The sequence below is a fragment of the Mus musculus genome, chromosome 19 (genome assembly GCF_000001635.26).
Source record: "Mus musculus strain C57BL/6J chromosome 19, GRCm38.p6 C57BL/6J".
NCBI lineage: Eukaryota > Metazoa > Chordata > Mammalia > Rodentia > Muridae > Mus > Mus musculus.
Window position 1 is genome coordinate 35,916,187 of NC_000085.6, and position 19,605 is coordinate 35,935,791.

Consider the following 19,605-nt stretch of genomic DNA (forward strand, 5'->3'; position numbering starts at 1 on the left):
TATCTTAATGTTTTTATCATACAAGTCTGTAGTGGGTTTGGTCTAAAGATGCTTGCATTATGTTAATTTGGGTCCCCAAAATTGTTTTCATGAGAATCCACAGGTCTGTACATAAGACACAGAGTAACCCTGCCTCCAGTTGGTTCTGATTGATAAATAAAGTTGCAGGGCAGATAGAGGCAGGACCTTTAGGATCCCTGGTTGAGGGACCAAGTGAGAAAGGAAGAACACTTGCCATGCCAGGAGGAGGAGAGAAATGTCACACCTTAGAAGGTGTGGGACAGAGAACATAGCCACCATGTAGGAGTCTGGGGATGCAGGGAAAGCAGGCCCAAGAAGGCTGCCCAACTGGGTTCAGGTCATCAAAGATGTACTATAGGATTTAGTAAGTAATAGCTCAGGAATATCAGAGGGAGGTGAATTAGCCATGTGGAGATTAGGATATGGCCCAGCCATTAAGTTCTTTAAATATAAAGATTGTGTGTGTGTGTGTGTGTGTGTGCATCTTTCATTTGGAGGGAACCCAGAACTTTGGGGTGGGTAGCTAGGAACTCTGAGATTAAGTATTGTAATTGGGTACTGCTACACAAGTTTTACACTTGCTTGGTTAGAGTTCACCCAAGATATTTTACATTATTTTATATTTTATTTAATTTGAGTCTCTTGCAAAAGGTACTATTTCCCTGATTTCTTTCTTGGTTCATTTGTCATTTGTATAAAAGAGGGCTACTGATTTTTGTGAGTTTGGTGTGTATCTTGCTACTTTGCTGAAAAAGTTTATTAGCAGTACAAGTTTCCTGGTGGAATTATTAGTGGTGGTGTGTATACTATCTAAAATTATATAACTTTCAAATAAAGATACTTTGACTTCTTCCTTTCCAATTTGTATCCCTGATCTCTCCTTCAGTTGTCTTATTTGTCTAGATAAGACTTCGAGTACTATAGGTATGGATAAAGTGGACAACTTTGTCTTGTTTCTAATTTTAATGGAATTGGTTTGAGTTTCTCTCCATTTAAGTTAATGTTGTCTATGAGTTTACTGTAAACTGCCTTTATCGTGTTTAAGTATGTCTCTTGTATCCCTAATGTCTTCATGACTTTTATTATAAGGGGGTCTTGGATTTTGTCAAAGATCTTTTCATCATGAGATGATCATGTGGGTTTTGTCTCTCAGTTTGTTTATATGGTGGAATACATTTATTGATTTATGTATGTTGAGCCATCTCTGTATCTCTGAGATGAAGTCTATTTGAACATGGTAAATGATCTTTTTGATGTGTTCTTAGATTTTGTTTGCAAGTATATTACTTAGAAAGTTTGCTTCAAGTTTGGGGGAGGGGATGTTGTCTATCAATGTTTATCCTTAAGTGTTGAAGTAGATTATCCTCCTTAATCCCTAAATCTGAATGAATTCAAATCATTAACACTTGTGTCTCACTTTCTGTCTGTGTACTGTAGTAGAACTCGAAAGACCATGGCCATGGAGTCTCTTAAACTAGTACCATTTGGAGATAAGAAGGCAGAGACTGCTTCTGTAGGAGTTGTAAACATGCCCCCCTGCTCCTACGCTCCTACACACACACACACACACACACACACAAACACAAGAAATAATAAACATCACTTTTGCTCCATTCTACTGTTCAGGAATGAGATGCAAGTTACATACCTAACTGCAGGAAAAATTAAATATGTGGTTCATTGTAGCCTCAAAACAGGCAGCTTCTGCAATCATTGCCTGTTCTACAGAATCATGGTATAATGGTTATGACATACTTTTGATTTTGATAAGTGGTAAACATAGGACCCAGAGATAATGAACCTGGAATATCACCCCTATGTTTATGAATCTTGAATATGAATAAAGTATCTGACTGAAGGCTGAGTTGGAGTTAATTTACCTTGATAGCCATGCCCTATGGAGGCCATATTCCCACCACAAAGATATACCTTTCACAAGAGCTATTAAGTTTTCTGTCATGCCCAGGAGCCACCCATGTTCATTTAGTCATGTTGTATTCTTTTTATTACCAAAATCCCCATTTAATAGAGAACATAAATTATGCTGAAGTTATGTTTTATTTTTACTATAATTAGTCTGTGTCTGTGTGCTCACAGCACCCCTTGTAGAGATGGCTTACACATATATTATAATATATATTATGATAAATTGATCTGTACATAAAAATTTATGCTGGGTTTTTATTCATTTCTTAGACTAAATGCTTAGGTTAAATGTATCCTTTAAAGTATTCTTGTAGTAATTATACATTTCCATCATTTAAATATCAATACAAAAATCTCCTAATATGATAAGCATTTCATTTCATCTTTGAAAAACAAAATTTTCCCCATTGCTCATAGTAGCCAACAGAAGAAGGCATTATCCTGTCCTAGGATTAATGTTAAAGGCACTTGCATGAAGCCAGTCATGTATGAGGAGACCCCTCCTAGTGTGAGCTTTCCAGAGATGGCTGCCCTCAAACTCAGGAGGAGGGATTGTCTTCGCTGCAGCCTTCTGCTCTTTGGTTTCAATCCTAGGTTTCAGCAGAGGCCATGTCCCTGGCCTGCCACCTCCCGTGCTGGCCTCTTCTTTACACCACACTGACTGTCTCTGCAATTTGTAAATCACCAGAGCATTATTAGTTGGTCAGAACTTATGACGTTGCCTATGGATTGGTGTCTCAGGCCGACACATGTTCAGAGATAACTGTCCTTTTCAACTTTGTGGTTAAGAAGAAGAAAGAAAATATAGGATATTGAGATCACAAAGCATACTGGCAGTCCTCATGAGCTTGCATGCCTCTGGTAATTCTGACACAGCAGTATCTTCAACTACACAACTGTAGCCAGTGCCTTCTTCTAGACTTCGCCAAAGGCAGCCAACACCACCCAGTGTTTTGTTGCTGATGTTTGATTCACTTTACTGTTTGAGAGAAACTTTTCCTTGCAAAAGAAATTTACCATGACAATTAATTCTTAAAACAAAAAGAGAATATCCAGTCATCCCTCCACATCTGCAAGTTCCACATTTCAAGATGCAAATATTCCGGAAATTATATTGTACCAGTACTGAACATGCATTGACTTTTGATTTCCTGTGTTATTACATCTCAAACGACAAAGCAATACACATGGCATTTACATTGTATTGGATATTGTAGGTAATCCAGGAATTATCTAAAATACATAGGCAGATGTGTGCAGACTAAATACAAAAACAGTGTCACAATACTGAGGGGACTCAAGCACCTGCATTTGGTACAACCAATTCCTTGTGAGAACTGAGTGATAATCATAAAATAAAAAGAACATGTGCACAATGTTATTTAAGGGTGGAAAACCTTGATGAAAAATGAGTAGGCCTTGTAAACTTAAATTTTTAAACCCTATTTTTAATAGATATTTTCTTTATTTACATTTCAAATTTCCTTTCCTAATTTCCTCTCCAAAAGTTGCCTATACTCTCCCCACCCTGCTCCCCAACCCACCCACTTCTGCTTCCTGGCCCTGGCATTCTGCTATACTGGGGCATAGAACCTTCACAAGACCAAGTTCCTCTCCTCCCATTGATGACCTACTAGGCCATCTTCTGCTACATATGCAGCTAAAGACACAAGCTCTGGGGGTACTGGTTGGTTCATGTTGTTGTTCCTCCTATAGAGTTTCCCTACCAATTTAGCTCCTTGGGTACTTTCTCTAGATCCTCCATTGGGGGCCCTGTGTTCCATCTTATAGATGACTGTGAGCATCCACTTAGGTGTTTGCTAGGCACTGGCATAGCCTCACAAGAGACAGCTATATCAGGGTCATGTCAGCAGAATCTCGTTAGCATATGCAATAGTGTCTGGGTTTGGTGGTTGTTTATGGGATGGATCCCCAGGTGGGGCAGTCTCTGGATGGTCCTTCTTTCCCTCTCAGCTCCAAACTTTGTCTCTGTAACTCCTTCCATAGGTATTTTGTTCCCTATTCTAAGAAAGAACAAAGTATCCACTCTTTGGTCTTCCTTCTTCTTGAGTTAAACCCTTGGTCTTCCTTCTTCTTAAGTTAAACCCTATTTTTAACATGAGTTTTTAAACACTTTAGCCTCCCTTCTAGCCCATCACCCACCAGAGGTAGAGGAGAAGAAAGATTATTAGGATACAAGGGCAGTAGACCTGTTTAGAAATTGTTCTTTGGAGGAAATCCAGTCTGCATTGTTAGGAAATCAGCAATTCAGTTCACAGAAATCAGCAGTGGCAGCTCAATCCACTTGCAAACACTTCACAAATTATCCAGCAGTCCAGTTCAGTAGTGTCAGGATAGCAAAATACCAATCAGCAGTGGTGGCATGACCTAGCAGAAACAGCCAGGCCTCAGCCAAATCTGCATGAGTCAGCAGGAACAATTAGGACCACCAGGGAGAAGGACACCTGTCTCTCTCTGCCATGCCTCTCTCAATGAAGTATAGATCAGCAAAGACTAATATACAAGACCAAAGATGTGTTGCAAAGCTAACTATTCAAGTCTCCATTACTGTCCTTTGAATCTTATTTATACTCCCTCCAAACATCACATGTCCTCCACGGGTCTTTCCTCACCATGTATCTTGCGTCAGTCTTAGCAAAACCCCACATGAATCCATATCAGCAGACATCACTGTGAATCAGCCCAAGTCCACAGAAGAGGCAAGAAGCCACCAGAACACCAACAGAAGTTTTTTTGGTGTGTTTCTCTTTATGGAATCATGACAAATGGAGCTCAGCTATGCAATGTAAGGTGAACCAATACATGCACGTTGCTAGTAAGGCATCCTTCATCACACCCCCTTTCACTGTTAGCTTTAGTAAAAAATTCTTTCACCTGTGTTTGCTTCAGGAGGACATGCCTTCACATGTTTGGCCCAGCAAAACACCATCCCACCTAACTGGCTTTCCAAAGAAACCATAAGATTCCATTTCTGACTCTCTTGGAAACTTTTGTTGTTTTGAGGACAGGTTCTCACTATGTATCCCAGGTTGAATTAAAAATTATAACAATCTCTAACGCCACAGCTTCCCAAATGCTGGTATTGCAGACATGAACTACAAACTTTAATTAAAATATGGTGTTGACAGCCTTTTGTTGTGACACCAAAACCATAAGTAAAAGATTGGGCTTTTAAAAAGCCACTTGTCAAAAAAAAAAAGGCAGAACAATTTTATTTATAAGTAAATATGATTCATTTACCTGAATAAGGTTCTTCACTAACACCTTGAACAGTTTTTAAAGAAAGAGGAAATATTACAAATGCATGTTCTAAATATAACATTATATAAATCATATCAAACAAAAAATAGTTGATCATGGTCGGGGGAGAACCTATGTGAAGAGATACTGGGATGAGAGAAGGGGCTGATACTGGGTTGTAAAGTGAATAAATACATAAATAAATACATAAATAAATACATAAATAAATTTTAAAAAGTAGTTGATCAACCTCACCCCCAAAATCTCAGAGATTTTGAGAAAGGATTTTGATTAAATACTCCCAAAGGATATTAGATTGTGAGTAAATGTCATTTTAAGCCTTAGGAATACTTCCTTATTAGTAAGTAAATTAATATAATATATTTCTTAGCTGTCCATTTATTTCATTCCAAATCTGTTATGCATTTCAAAACCAAACTGTAAAATAAACTTGGATGGGCAATGGTGGCATATTATTGAAAAATTCTTTGCAAATCTGAATCCAGCATGACACTTAGTGGAGAAATAATGAAAATATTTCTATTAAAGCCCAAAGAAAGGACAATTGCAGTCACCAAACATTATTCTGAGGATTCAAGCCAATGCGATCAATTCAGTTAAATGAGCTATACATATTTGTGTGTGACTGTAAAAATATCATTACTTCCAGTCAATAAAAGGTTATAAAATATATAACCTTTTCCAATTTATAATTTCCTGAAAACCCCAGGGGCAAAATAGAAAAGTTTTGGACTATTAAGAAAATCATTAAGATAATCAGCTTCAAGATGCACAAAAACACAATTACTGTCTTTCCATGTCTGTATAACCAGATATAGAACTACAGTATTTGCAATAGCGATGGATAATTTTTTTAAATGACAGAAAAACCAAAAGGAAATTTTTTACCGCTAGAAATTGTACAAAGCATACAGAGAAATGAAACTTAATTGACTAAATGAAATGATGGTGCTTGATTCTGGTCAGCAAGATGTGGTACCGTAAAGGAGTCAGCTCTCTGGAACATAGACAATAAATCCCAAATAAAATCACCATGGGATTATTTTAATATTTTTAATTTACATGAATTGTGTGTGTGTGTGTGTGTACATGTCTGATGTGTATGTTATATGCATACATGTGTACATGGATGCACTTGCACAAAAGAGAACACCCTATGTCCTGCTCCTATGAGGCAGTGTCTCTCCCAGCCCCAGGGCTAGGCTGTCAGGAGTCGCAGCAGTGTTCCTGCCTCAGCCACTCCAGCACAGACATTACGGACACCAGTGAGACTGCTCTTGACTTTTTACTTGAGTTCTGGAGATCCAAATACAGGCACTCCTGCTTCCACGGGAAGATCTTTTACCAGCTATGCCATCTCCTCCTTTTCAGATTGTAACAATTATTTTAACATTTATCCATAAAGAACATAATGGAAGCCATTCAAAGAGCAGGAAGAGGATCGTGAACTTTCACCTTTAGAGAGTAACTCCCAGTGTTTCACAGTGACAGAAACACTAGCATGAACTGTGTTAGCATGGAGGGAAAAAAGAGAACAATTTCAAAGAATCTAAGCACAAATGAAAATATAAAGAGAACTTAGTACATGATAAATGTATCATTTCCAGTAACTGGAGAGTGATTAATCATCAAATGATATTGGACAACTGGCCTTATTACAGAAGTTAAATTTCATAAATTATAAGTATAATAAAATTCATAATAAATGCAAAAACATGAATATAGGTGAATGCTTTTAACCTAACAAATTGTAACAAGAATTTTGTCACTGAAGCCAGAAGCTATAGAGTGAAATCAATTCACATAGAATTTCTGGGCAACAAAATCAAAATGCCACAATGATAATGTTTGAAGGACAGGAAAAAAATAGCAAGACAAACAATGCATAAAGAATTACTGCTATTACACAAAGCATTCCCACAAACTACTTACGAAAAGAATGATGGCCAAAAGACAATCAAGAGTCAATTCACAGAAGTTCAAATTGACAAAAGTACAAAGAGGTTCAGTTTCATCCCTTGCTGAGACGCAAACACAATGAAAAGAAATCATTTAAAACCACAAAACTCACCACATAAATGGCCAGACCCGAACATGGCCAAAGAGGGAAGAATTGTCCTTGCCAAGAGCTGCTGAAGAGGATAAGAGAAGACAGGCTTTTCAGGGAGATGGCTTTGTCAATCCATGTCACAATCATAAATGAGAATTTTTAGAATCAGTTATAAATAAACCTCATTCAATCCAACAATCTCATATACATAGAAATTCTACACACACACACACACATTGGAGAAGAAATATGTGCAAACATAACCCACTGCTTTGTACATAAAATTGTAAAGAGAAAATAAAATGTCCATCACTAAATGATTAGTTAGATAAATAATGTGACATGGTGTGACACATATCATATTTAGAATATCTATATAGCTGTATAAACACTAATCCAGTGTAGGATACTCCCAGCTGAATTGTGATGTGTGCTATATTTGTTGTGCATCCATATGCACTAAAAAATCTACGTGTTTATTTCTTGCTGGTGAATTTCAGTGATTTTACTGTCCTTTTAGTTATGTCATTCAGTTTTGCTTTGTTTTTGTGTTGTTGTTGGTATTTCGAAACTCCTGTCATTTTAACTACAAACTCCTAAGGTTTTTCAAAACAAAAAGTCTCAGCAGCGAGCTCTCAAACTCGCTCACCGTCTTTGTTTCTCCCACTGCGCACGTGCTGCCACATCCCATCAATCCTAAGGGCTACAGTGTGTTTCCCTTCATATCTTTCATTAGGGCAGATCTTAAAATTGGCAGTACCTCCCATGGATGCTGCACAGGAGGCCACTGGCCACTTGCAGATGTGTTCGTGGTTGTCCTTACTGTGTCATGTTGTTTGGGGGACAGTTGTGGAATCTAACTGGCATTTAAAATAGCTTTGGTTACTTTTGTATAATGACTCACCTCAAACCTCCATGGTGTAAAATGACAGAGACCATTTCTCCTGTTTCTGGACGTCATGATGAGGTTCCAATAAGGAAGTCCCTTAAGATCCCATTCCCTTGTCCCACAGTGGCTGACAACGGACAAACAGGAAGTTGGAGGAAATAGGAGAGGCTGGAAAACAGTATGCTCTTCCATGCGGTCTCAGGGCTTTTCCATGTGACTCTCTGGGAGTCCAGCCAGCCTGGTGGTCACGGGGCCTGAGAATGTTGCCATGGAGGCTCCAGGCTCTGACACACTTTCCAGCAAGCCAGCTGCCAGCTGCATCCTCACCTCTGATCTGTCTTCAGAAGCTGTGCAGCACCCTCCTGCTGCCTTCTTCTGCTTACAGGCAAACCCAAAATACCATGATATCCAGGAGGGAAGAAATCAGGCGTCCCCTCTTAATGTGGAATGAGTAAGGTTCCAGAAATTGCATTACTGTCATATTTTTGCTAGCAGGGGTTCAGGGGAATCTGCCGCAGTTTTATAAAAGATCATACCATTGTTTAGCACTGAAATGTAAGGTCATTTTTAATCCAGGAAGGTACTGTCTGATAAGAAAAAAATAATTGAATTCTTATCTGTTTAACAATGCTCTTTCAATACATTTAAAATAAAAATCCTAAATGATAAAAGAACATTGCCTCCAGATTTATCGGCACATTTTTTTTTCCTTCTTAGTGACTACACGAGAGATGCCTTCACTTGTCATTCCATGCCCACCTCTCCTTGAGAGGCTGACCCACAACACCCCTCCCCCCATGCCCTCTGGCTTCAGAATGAGTTGGACTGGTGAGCAGACCTGGCGACAGAGGAGACAGAGGAAGAAGAGGAATCCCCAACACTAGCACCCCTCCTTCCCCTGTGTAAGCCTGCCTGACAGCTCCACAACTCTCTCCCAGGTGTCTAAAACACATCCCTCCCTGAGTTCTTCTGAGGTCAGAGGATGACAGCTGCTCAGATGCCCAGTCCCAGGTCCCCACATGTCCCTTGATGGGTCTGTTCTGTATTTATAAACAAACTGACTAATGAGAGGCCACTTGACTCTGGGGAACAGAGAGCCACTGTAATATTGTCTATTTATAATTCACTGTGCCATAAACACAACTTCAGTGATGTCAGCTCAGCATTGCACATGGTTTGAAGTTGTTTGGCCCAGATCTAACCTTGTTACGAAGCAAAACTAGAGGAGCACCCAGACGGGGAAACCAGTTAGCATCCATCAGTGAGGACCTACAAAGGGAGAGGATACAGATACATGCAGAGTTGGATGAGGTGGCAATAGCTGGGATGGAATAGAAACAGGAGTGATTTTACTGTGCTACCTAAGAAACCTGGGGAGGATAGAATAATAATACCCCAGGACTCTCTACTTTGCATGGTTCAGTGTCAAAAGTTAAAGAGGACCCTTGAACACTGAGAGACCTGGGTTTCATGCAGATATAAACTAACATAAGTGAATTTATTTTCTTAATATCTCTGAGGTGAGCTCAGCCTTAGCCACATTGTACATTGTCATTCTAGGAGAACCCCAGACAGTCCCAATCATCTGCCATCTTAACAGTGAAAGCAATTGCAATTCAACCCATGAGGTCAGACATTTATGGAATTGAAAACCAAATGTAGCCTGTTCAAGAAGCAATGAATGAAGTGAAATTTTTCTTGTTTTTTTCCCTAACAAATAACTGATATTTTTTTTGTTTGTTTTGCCAGTAGTAGCTGGAAAAGAACACACAGAATATGACTGGTTGTGGGAAACAGCTTGACAGAAATTCAGTTATCGTTTAAAATCAAAGCATGACTTGAGGGATGATTGCCAAGTTAATTTTTTGTTCCAGTGATCCCAGTTATTGAGATATGAGCAGGAGAAACATAGATCGAAAATGATCCTGGCAGCATGTGGCCCTCACACTGCGGGTGTTTGCGCAGCCCTCACCTGGATTCTCTCCCTCTTCAGCCGCAAATCATAAGATGTTCTAGGTGAGCGAATTCCAATCTCCCTAATGCTGTGACCCTTTAATACAGTTCCTCGTGTTGTGGTGATGCCCAACCATAAAATCCGTTCATTGCTACTTCATAACTGTAATGCGGCTACTGTTAAGAATCATGTTGTAAATATCTGATATGCATGATATCTGATATTTCACAGGTGACCCCTGCAAAAGAGTCATTTGATGCCCAAAGGCTCATGACCCACAGGTTGAGAACTGCTGTTCTATGTAGATTCTGTGACCCTACATTTATAGTAACTGTTACCCTGTTGCACACAAATACCCACCCTTCCTCCAAGAGACAAGATATGATGCTGTGTTCTTCTAAAAATATTCACTTCCCTTTAATATGAACTTCTCTGGTATGGTGACTCACAAGGATTTCAGACATAGGACTCCAGGCAGGTCTATAAAACCCTACCATGGGCCAATGAGATGGCTTAGTGGGTAAAGATGCTTCCTGTCCAAGCCTAACAGCCTCAAATTGGATCCCTTGGAAGACAGAGCCAACCCCTTTCAAGTTGTTCCAAGACATCTACATATATGCACCCATATCTTACATACGTGTCCACACATACACACATATGCACACACACACATATACACTGTTTATAATAATAATGAATAAAAATTTAATCAAAAAGAAAAGAAAAGAAAAGAAAAGAAAAGAAAAGAAAAGAAAAGAAAAGAAAAGAAAAGAAAAGAAAACCCTGCTTCAGCAACACCTTGGGCAACCTGTGCGACGTGTGAGGCACACCACACTCCATGTCATAATTAGAAGGGAGAGAAAGGAGAAGTGTTATACTACGTGGCTGATGAAGTAAAATGTTCACTCATAATTATGAACCTTGATATATTAGAAGGCCTGGGAGAGCCTTTCAAATATTCTTCCCAGCACAAAGTCTCTTTCAGGCCAAATTTTCTTAGTGGCTACTCTCAGAAACCCATCTTGAGCTAACATGAACAGATGTGAAATTTACTGGAAGATGTCTGAAGGAAGAAACCTGTGAAGCCCACAGTCATCCTGGATGTTAGAGTTCTTTCTACTGAATCCCACTCTCCACAGGCAGCCAACCACCTCAGCCTCTGAAGGAATCGTGAGGAAAGCTTCTCGTTCCACAGAACTTACTATTCAGAGGGTTTTGTTGGGTTTCTTACCTGTTTTTTAATTGGTTATTTTATTAATTTACATTTCAAATGTTATCCCCTTTCCCAGTTTCCCCTCCTCAAACCTCTACCCTCTTCCCCTCCCCCTGCCTCTATGAGGGTGCTCACCCACACACACACACACTCCTGCCTCAGGTCCCTAGCATTCCCCTATGCTTGACATCAAACCTCCACAGGACCAAGAGGGTCCTCTCTCACTGATGCCAAATAAGGCCATCCTCTGCTACATATACAGCTGGAGCCATGGGTTCCTCCATGTGTACTCTTTGGTTGGTGATTTAGTCCCTGGGAGCTTTTGGGGAGGTCTGGTTGGTTGATATTGTTGTTCTTTTTATGGGGTTGCCAAACCCTTCAGCTCCTTCAGTCCTTCCCCTAACTCCTCCATTGGGGTCCCCAGGCCCAGGCCAATGGTTGGCTACATGCATCCACATCTGTATTGGTCAGACTCTAGCAGAGCCTCCCAGGAAACAGCTATAACAGGCTCCTTTCAGCAAGCACTTCTTGGCACCAGCAATAGTGTCTAGGTTTGGTGTCTGTAGATGGATGGATCCCTAGGTGAGGCAGTCTCTGGATGTCCTTTCCTTCATTCTTTGCTCTACTCTTTGTCCCTGCATTTCCTTTTGACAAGAGCACTTCTGGATTAATATTTTTGATATGGGTGGTGGACCATCTATTCAGAGGTTTTTAAGAGAAAATCTGGCATCGTTAACATCAAAGTGGCAGTGTCAGATGTCCTCATTTTGAAGACAAGTAAAAAAAGATTTGAGGAAGACACTAATGCATCGTTCACGGAAATGTACTTTATCTATTAGGTGAGATTTCCTGAAGCTAAATATGCATGTTAGTTTATGCTCCAGCAATACTGCTCCTAGGTACACTCCCAAAAGAAATAACTGCTTATATTCACAAACAAGTATTGTGGGTCTGGGTATCAGGTTTTCCACGGAGATCTCTGTCCAGGCTTGGCGCGAGGGTTTCAGCGAAGGGGATCGAGTGCAGGCAGGGAGACAAAGACTCTGCTATGCCTTTCCAGGTCGCTAGGTAACTCTGAGCCACTCTGAACTTAGGTCAGGCTGAGCCTACAAGAAGCCAACTACCCAGTGAGGAGTGCGGTGGGACCTCAGGTGGCTCTTCAGGAGATAAGATCTCTTCCCACGTGTTACAGCTCTTGGAACAAAAGACCCAGATGAAGGAGTAGTTCTCGCGCACCTTTAATTCCCTGGATGGGTTTATATACAGTTTTGGGGGTGATTCAGAGTTCGACAGCAGGTACCTCTCATTGGTTTAGACTGGGAGTTTGGGGAAAACCTTATTTGCATGTGGGAAGGCTTGGAGCTGCTCCTACACACGCTTCTCCTGTAGGGGGCTGTGGGGGCGGTAACTTCGACAGGAGCCAGGGGTCCAGAAGACATGATCAAACCCCTTCTGTCCCATGTAGGTGGAAACTACCACTCACCGGGTCCCACCAGGGTTCAAGACCTAAGCTCAACTGCAGACCAGGCTGTCTGTGCGTAGCCCTTGCCCCACAAGGTATAGGGGAGTCACGGTTTTCAAATAGAAATGACTTATTGGAGGGACTATGGTGTATCTGTTCATTGGAATACATACAATTTTGACAGAGTGAACCTAGTGATATGTTGCGGTGAATTCCCAACCCTAATAAGCCCATGCAAGAAACAGGCAACTCAGCTGTGTACTTATAAATTGCACACTTACATTGGGCAGATATGCCTCTATACCACTTTCTTCCCCAGCTATGAAATCCCTGCTACTTGCATTTTCTCCAGGCCATGTACTTCTGCCCATTCTTCCCTGCAATTTCTCTCCCTCTGTCCACTTCTGTCCACCATATTCTCCAACCCAACTCCTCCCCTTCTCTTCCTGTCTTGCCCTGAAAACCCGCCTCCTCATTTTCACCCAGTGATTGGCTATTTGTCATCTTTATTAGCCAATCAGATAATTAAGGGAAATTCCTCTAGCGTGGTAGATCCCACGGTGCGCATGAATCTCACATAGATGCTAAGTGAAAGAATCCCAGATGTTTATAAAGAGCACATTATGTGATTCCATTTGTGTGGAGTTCTAAAACAGACAAACCTATTCTATTTAAATGTGGATATGAATGGTGGTAACATTGGGGGATTATCGAGTGGTAGAGGAATAAGAGCTGGGGTGCTGGAAGTGACCAGTATCAGAAGGACTGTCTTATGGGCATGATCACTTGTAAGACTTCAAGCTGTCCATAGGATGCATGTACTTTACCAAATATGAAATATACCCCAGTTGAAAAAATCAAAACGAAAGATACCTGAAGCAATTAATATTTATATATCACCTTATAAGATTGTCTTCTGACCAAACATGTGGCACTCAGAAGAGTCTCAGTCCAAGCAGGAGGAAAAAATTTTCCCCAAAAAAGCAACATTTGATGCATCTTGTAACTTAAAATGCGTTGCTCTGTGTGCAAGATATATGTGAAACCTTACATATTTTATTTTATTTTTTTATGCTTGGTAAACTTTTATTTTGAAAGAATATCTTAATAGGACAATTACAAGTGACATTCAAGGACTGTTTTATACCATGAGTTAACTAAAGATTTAGAGATGAATGACCTTTTTCTAAACTATGGAGCAATGACTTGACTGAATTTTGACTCTCTTGTTATGGCTATAGAGTCATGATTGCATTGGATGGTATATGAATTCACACATATGATGGTTAGTAAATAAGTAATTACAACAATAACTGCTAAAATTCATATATCTTATCATGTTACTGGTATATGTCAAAAAATACAAAAGTCAAAATTCTATTTAATTTTAATGAATAAAAATGTAAAAAATGAATATTAAAAATGTAAATTAAAGGTAACTTTTAGCTCCTGGAATAGTAATTATACACATGGTGCAAGGTGTCTCCTAAAGTATTTTTTTAACTTATGGGGTTTTGTTGTTGTTGTTGTTGTTGTTGTTGTTGTTGTTGTTGTTGTTGTTACTGTTGTTGCTCTTGTTTTGTTTGGAGGTGGATTTTGTGTTGTATATTTTGTTTCCTTTTATTGAAAATCGATTTTTTTCTCATATATTTTGTCCTGATTATAATTTCCCTTCCCTCTATGCTTGTCATCTGGATCCACCTCATTTCAGCCTCTTATTAGAAAATAAAGAGGTTTCTAAGGTATAATAATAATATAAAATAAAAAGAAACAGAAGCGACACCAGTCTGTGCAGGTGAGAGTTCAGACTGCAAAAGATACACAGTTTCTGGGACAGAAATCTTTTCAGGCTCCAGACATCCGGACACCATTCCCCTCCAGAGGAGAGGTGGTTGCCTGGGAGAGCTCTGACCTCCAGAGCAGGTGAGAGAGCCATCTTGTGTCCCAGTACATCGGAGACCAGTCTGTGCAGGTGAGCATGCAGACTGCAGAGGCAACACATCTTCTGGGACAGGCCCTGTTTCTGGCCTTCATCTTCAGCCAGGAGGCATGTCTGAATGCCAGACCTCTGTGCACCTTCCCTGCAAGAGGAGAGCTTGCCTGCAGAGAGTGCTCTGACCACTGGGATTCAAGAGAGAGTTGGACTCCCAGGAGTACTGACAAGGGTAACAAAAGCACAGGAGGAACAAGCTCCAGCCAGAGACAGCTAGAACATCTAACACCAGACATTACCAGATGGCGAAAGGCAAACGTAAGAATCTTACTAACAGAAACCAAGACCACTCATCATCATCAGAACCCAGCACTCCCACCGCAGCCAGTCCTGTATACCCCAACACACCCAAAAAGCAAGTCTCGGATTTAAAATCATATCTCATGATGCTGGTAGAGAACTTTAAGAAAAGCATTAATAACTCACTTAAAGAAATACGGGAGAACACTGCTAAAGAGTAGAAGTCCTTAAAGAATTACAGGAAAACACAACCAAACAGGTGATGGAATTGAATAAAACCATCCAAGATCTATACCCAGCAAAACTCTCAATTACCATGGATGGAGAAACCAAAGTATTCCATGATAAAACCAAATTCACACATTATCTTTCCACAAATCCAGCCCTTCAAAGGATAATAACAGAAAAAAAACAATACAAGGACGGAAACCACGTCCAAGGAAAAACAAGAAAGTAATCCTTCAAATAACCTAAAAGAAGACAGCCACAAGAACAGAATGCCAACGTTAGCAACAAAAATAATAGGAAGCAACAATTACTTTTCCTTAATATCTCTTAATGTCAATGGACTCAACTCCCCAATAAAAAGACATAGGCTAACAGACTGACTACACAAACAGGACCCAACATTTTGCTGCTTACAGGAAACCCATCTTGGGGAAAAAGACAGACACTGCCTCAGAGTGAAAGACTGGAAAACAATGTTCCAAACAAATGGTCCGAAGAAACAAGCTGGAGTAGCCATTCTAATATCAAATAAAATTGACTTCCAACCCAAAGTTATCAAAAAGGGCAAGAAGGGGCACTTCATAGTAATCAAAGGTAAAATCTACCATGAAGAACTCTCAATTCTGAATATCTATGCTCCAAATACAAGGGCAGTCACATTCATTAAAGAAACTTTAGTAAAGCTCAAAGCACAAATTGCACCTCACACAATGATAGTGGGAGACTTCAACACACCACTTTCATCAATGGACAGATCATGGAAACAGAAACTAAACACGGACACAGTGAAACTAACAGAAGTTATGAAACAAATGGATTTGATAGATATCTACAGAACATTATTTTATCCTAAAACAAAAGGATATACCTTCTTCTCAGCACCACATGGTACCTCCTCCAAAATTGACCATATAATTAGGCACAAAACAGGCCTCCACAGATACAAAAATATTGAAATTGTCCCATGCATCCTATCTGATCGCTACAGACTAAGGCTGATCTTCAATAACAACGTGAATAATAGAAAGCCAGCATTCATTGGAAACTAAACAACTCTCTACTCAATGATTCCTTGGTCAAGGATGAAATAAAGAAAGAAATTAAAGACTTTTTAGAGTTTAATGAAAATGAAGCCACAACATACCCAAACTTATGGGAGACAATGAAAGCAGTCCTAAGAGGAAAACTCATAGCCCTGAGTGCCTCCAAAAAGAAACTAGAGAGAGCATACACTAGCAGCCTGACAGCACACCTAGAAGCTCTAGAAATAAAGGAAGCAAATTCACCACCCAAGATGAGAAGACAGCAGGAAATAATCAAACTCGGGACTGAAATCAACCAAGTGGAAACAAAAAGAAGTATTCAAAGAATCAACCACACCAGGAGCTGGTTCTTTGAGAAAATCAACATGATAGATAAACCCTTAGCCAGACTAACGAGAGGGCACAGGGACAGTATCCTAATTAACAAAATCAGAAATGAAAAAGGAGACATAACAACAGAACCTGAGGAAATCCAAAACATCATCAGATCCTACTACAAAAGGCTATACTCAACAAAACTAGAAAACCTGGATGAAATGGACAACTTCCTAGACAGATACCAGGTACCAAAGTTAAATCAGGATCAGATTAATGATCTAAACAGTCCCATTTCCCCTAAAGAAATAAAAACAGTCATCAATAGTCTCCCAACCAAAAAAGCCCAGGACCAGATGGGTTTAGTGCAGAGCTTTATCAGACCTTCAAAGAAGACCTAATTCCAACTCTACTCAAACTATTCCACAAAATAGAAACAGAAGGTAGTCTACCCAATTCGTTCTATGAAGCCACAACTACTCTAATACCTAAACCACACAAAGATCCAACAAAGAAAGAGAACTTCAGACCAATTTCCCTTGTGAATATCGATGCAAAAATACTCAATAAAATCCTTACAAACCGAATCCAAGAACATGTCAAACATGCTCCACTATGTTCATAGCAGCCTTATTTATAATAGCCAGAAGCTGGAAAGAACCCAGATGCCCCTCAACAGAGGAATGGATACAGAAAATGTGGTACATCTACACAATGGAGTACTACTCAGCTATTAAAAAGAATGAATTTATGAAATTCCTAGCCAAATGGATGGACCTGGAGGGCATCATCCTGAGTGAGGTAACACATTCACAAAGGAACTCACACAATATGTACTCACTGATAAGTGGATATTAGCCCAAAACCTAGGATACCCAAGATATAAGATACAATTTCCTAAACACATGAAACTCAAGAAAAATGAAGACTGAAGTGTGGACACTATACCCCTCCTTAGAAATGGGAACAAAACACCCTTGGAAGGAGTTACAGAGACAAAGTTTGGAGCTGAGATGAAAGGATGGACCATGTAGAGACTGCCTTATCCAGGGATCCACCCCATAATCAGCATCCAAACGCTGACACCATTGCATACACTAGCAAGATTTTATCTAAAGGACCCAGATGTAGCTGTCTCTTGTGAGACTATGCCGGGGCCTAGCAAACACAGAAGTGGATGCCCACAGTCAGCTAATGGATGGATCACAGGGCTCCCAATGGAGGAGCTAGAGAAAGTACCCAAGGAGCTAAAGGGATCTGCAACCCTATAGGTGAATCAACATTATGAACTAACCAGTACCCCGGAGCTCTTGACTCTAGCTGCATATGTATCAAAAGATGGCCTAGTCGGCCATCACTGGAAAGAGATGCCCATTGGACACACAAACTTTATATGCCCCAGAACAGGGGAACGCCAGGGCCAAAAATGGGGAGTGGGCGGGTAGGGGAGTGGGGGTGGGTGGGTATGGGGGACTTTTGGTATAGCATTGGAAATGTAAATGAGCTAAATACCTAATAAAAAATGGAAAGAAAAAAAAAAAAAGAACATGTCAAAACGATCATCCATCATGATCAAGTACGCGTCATCTTAGGGATGCAGGAATGGTTTAATATATGGAAATCCATCAACGTAATCCACTATATAAACAAACTCAAAGACAAAAACCACATGATCATCTCATTAGATGCTGAGAAAGCATTTGACAAAATCCAACACCCCTTCTTGATAAAAGTTTTTGAAAGATCAGGAATTCAAGGCCCATACCTAAACAGAAAAAAAGCAATAAACAGCAAACCAGTAGCCAACATGAAACTAAATGGGGAGAAACTCCAAGCAATCCCACTAAAATCAGGGACTAGGCAAGGCTGCCCACTTTCTCCCTACCTATTCAATGTAGCACATAAAGTCCTAGCCAGAGCAATTAGACAACAAAAGGAGATCAAGGGAATACAAATTGGAAAGAAAGAAGTCAAAATATAACTATTTGCAGATGATATGATAGTACATATTAGTGACCCTAAAAATTCCACCAGAGAACTCCTAAACCTGATAAACAGCTTCAGTGCACTAGCTGGATATAAAATTAACTCAAACAAATCAATGGTCTTTCTCTACACAAAGGATAAAAAGGCTGAGAAAGAAATTAGAGAAACAACACCCTTCACAATAGTCACAAATAATATAAAATACCTTGGTGTGACTCTAACTAAGGAAGTGAAAGATATGTATGATAAGAACTTTAAGTCTCTGAAGAAAGAAATTGGAGTAGATCTCAGAAGATCCAAAGATCTCCCATGCTCTTGGATTGGCAGGATTACTATAATCAAAATAGCTATCCTGCTGAAAGGAATCTACAGATTCAATTCGTCCCCCATCAAAATTCCAACTCAATTCTTCACTGAGTTAGAAAGGGCAATTTGCAAATTAATCTGGAATAATAAAAAACCTAGGATGGCAAAAACTATTCTCAACAATAAAAGAACCTCTGGTGGAATCACCATGCGTGACATTAAGCTGTACTACAGAACAATTGTGATAAAAACTGCATGGTACTGGTCCAGCCACAGACAGGTAAATCAATGGATGAAGAACTAGAAATGAATCCACACACCTATGGTCACTTGATCTTTGACAAGGGAGCTAAAATCATCCGGTGGAAAAAAGACAGCATTTTCAACAAATGGTGCTGACACAACTGGCAGATATCATGTAGAAGAATACAAATTGATCCATTCCTATCTCCTTGTACTAAGGTCAAATCTAAGTGGATTAAGGAACTCCACATAAAACCAGAAACACTGAAACTTATAGAAGAGAAAGGGGGGAAAAGCCTTTAAGATATGGGCACAGGCGAAAAATTCCTGAATAGAACAGCAATGGCTTGTGCTGTAAGATCAAGAATCGATAAATGGGAACTCATAAAATTGCAAAGCTTCTGCAAAGCAAAAGACACCGTCAATAAGACAAAAAGGCCACCAACAGATTGGG

The 19,605-nt window shown here is 39.8% G+C and overlaps 1 long non-coding RNA gene across 1 annotated transcript in view; it reads right to left on the bottom strand.

Annotated features, from left to right (window-relative positions):
- Positions 1 to 8,392, bottom strand: part of A830019P07Rik (RIKEN cDNA A830019P07 gene) — an 89,358-nt gene extending 80,966 nt beyond the window's left edge. Inside the window, exons 1-2 of the long non-coding RNA NR_152130.1 lie at positions 8,184 to 8,392; positions 7,301 to 7,361 (exon numbers count right to left, since the gene is read on the bottom strand). This is a non-coding gene — a long non-coding RNA (RIKEN cDNA A830019P07 gene). The remainder of the gene's footprint in view (positions 1 to 7,300; positions 7,362 to 8,183) is intronic.
- Between the last annotated feature and the right edge of the window lie 11,213 nt (positions 8,393 to 19,605).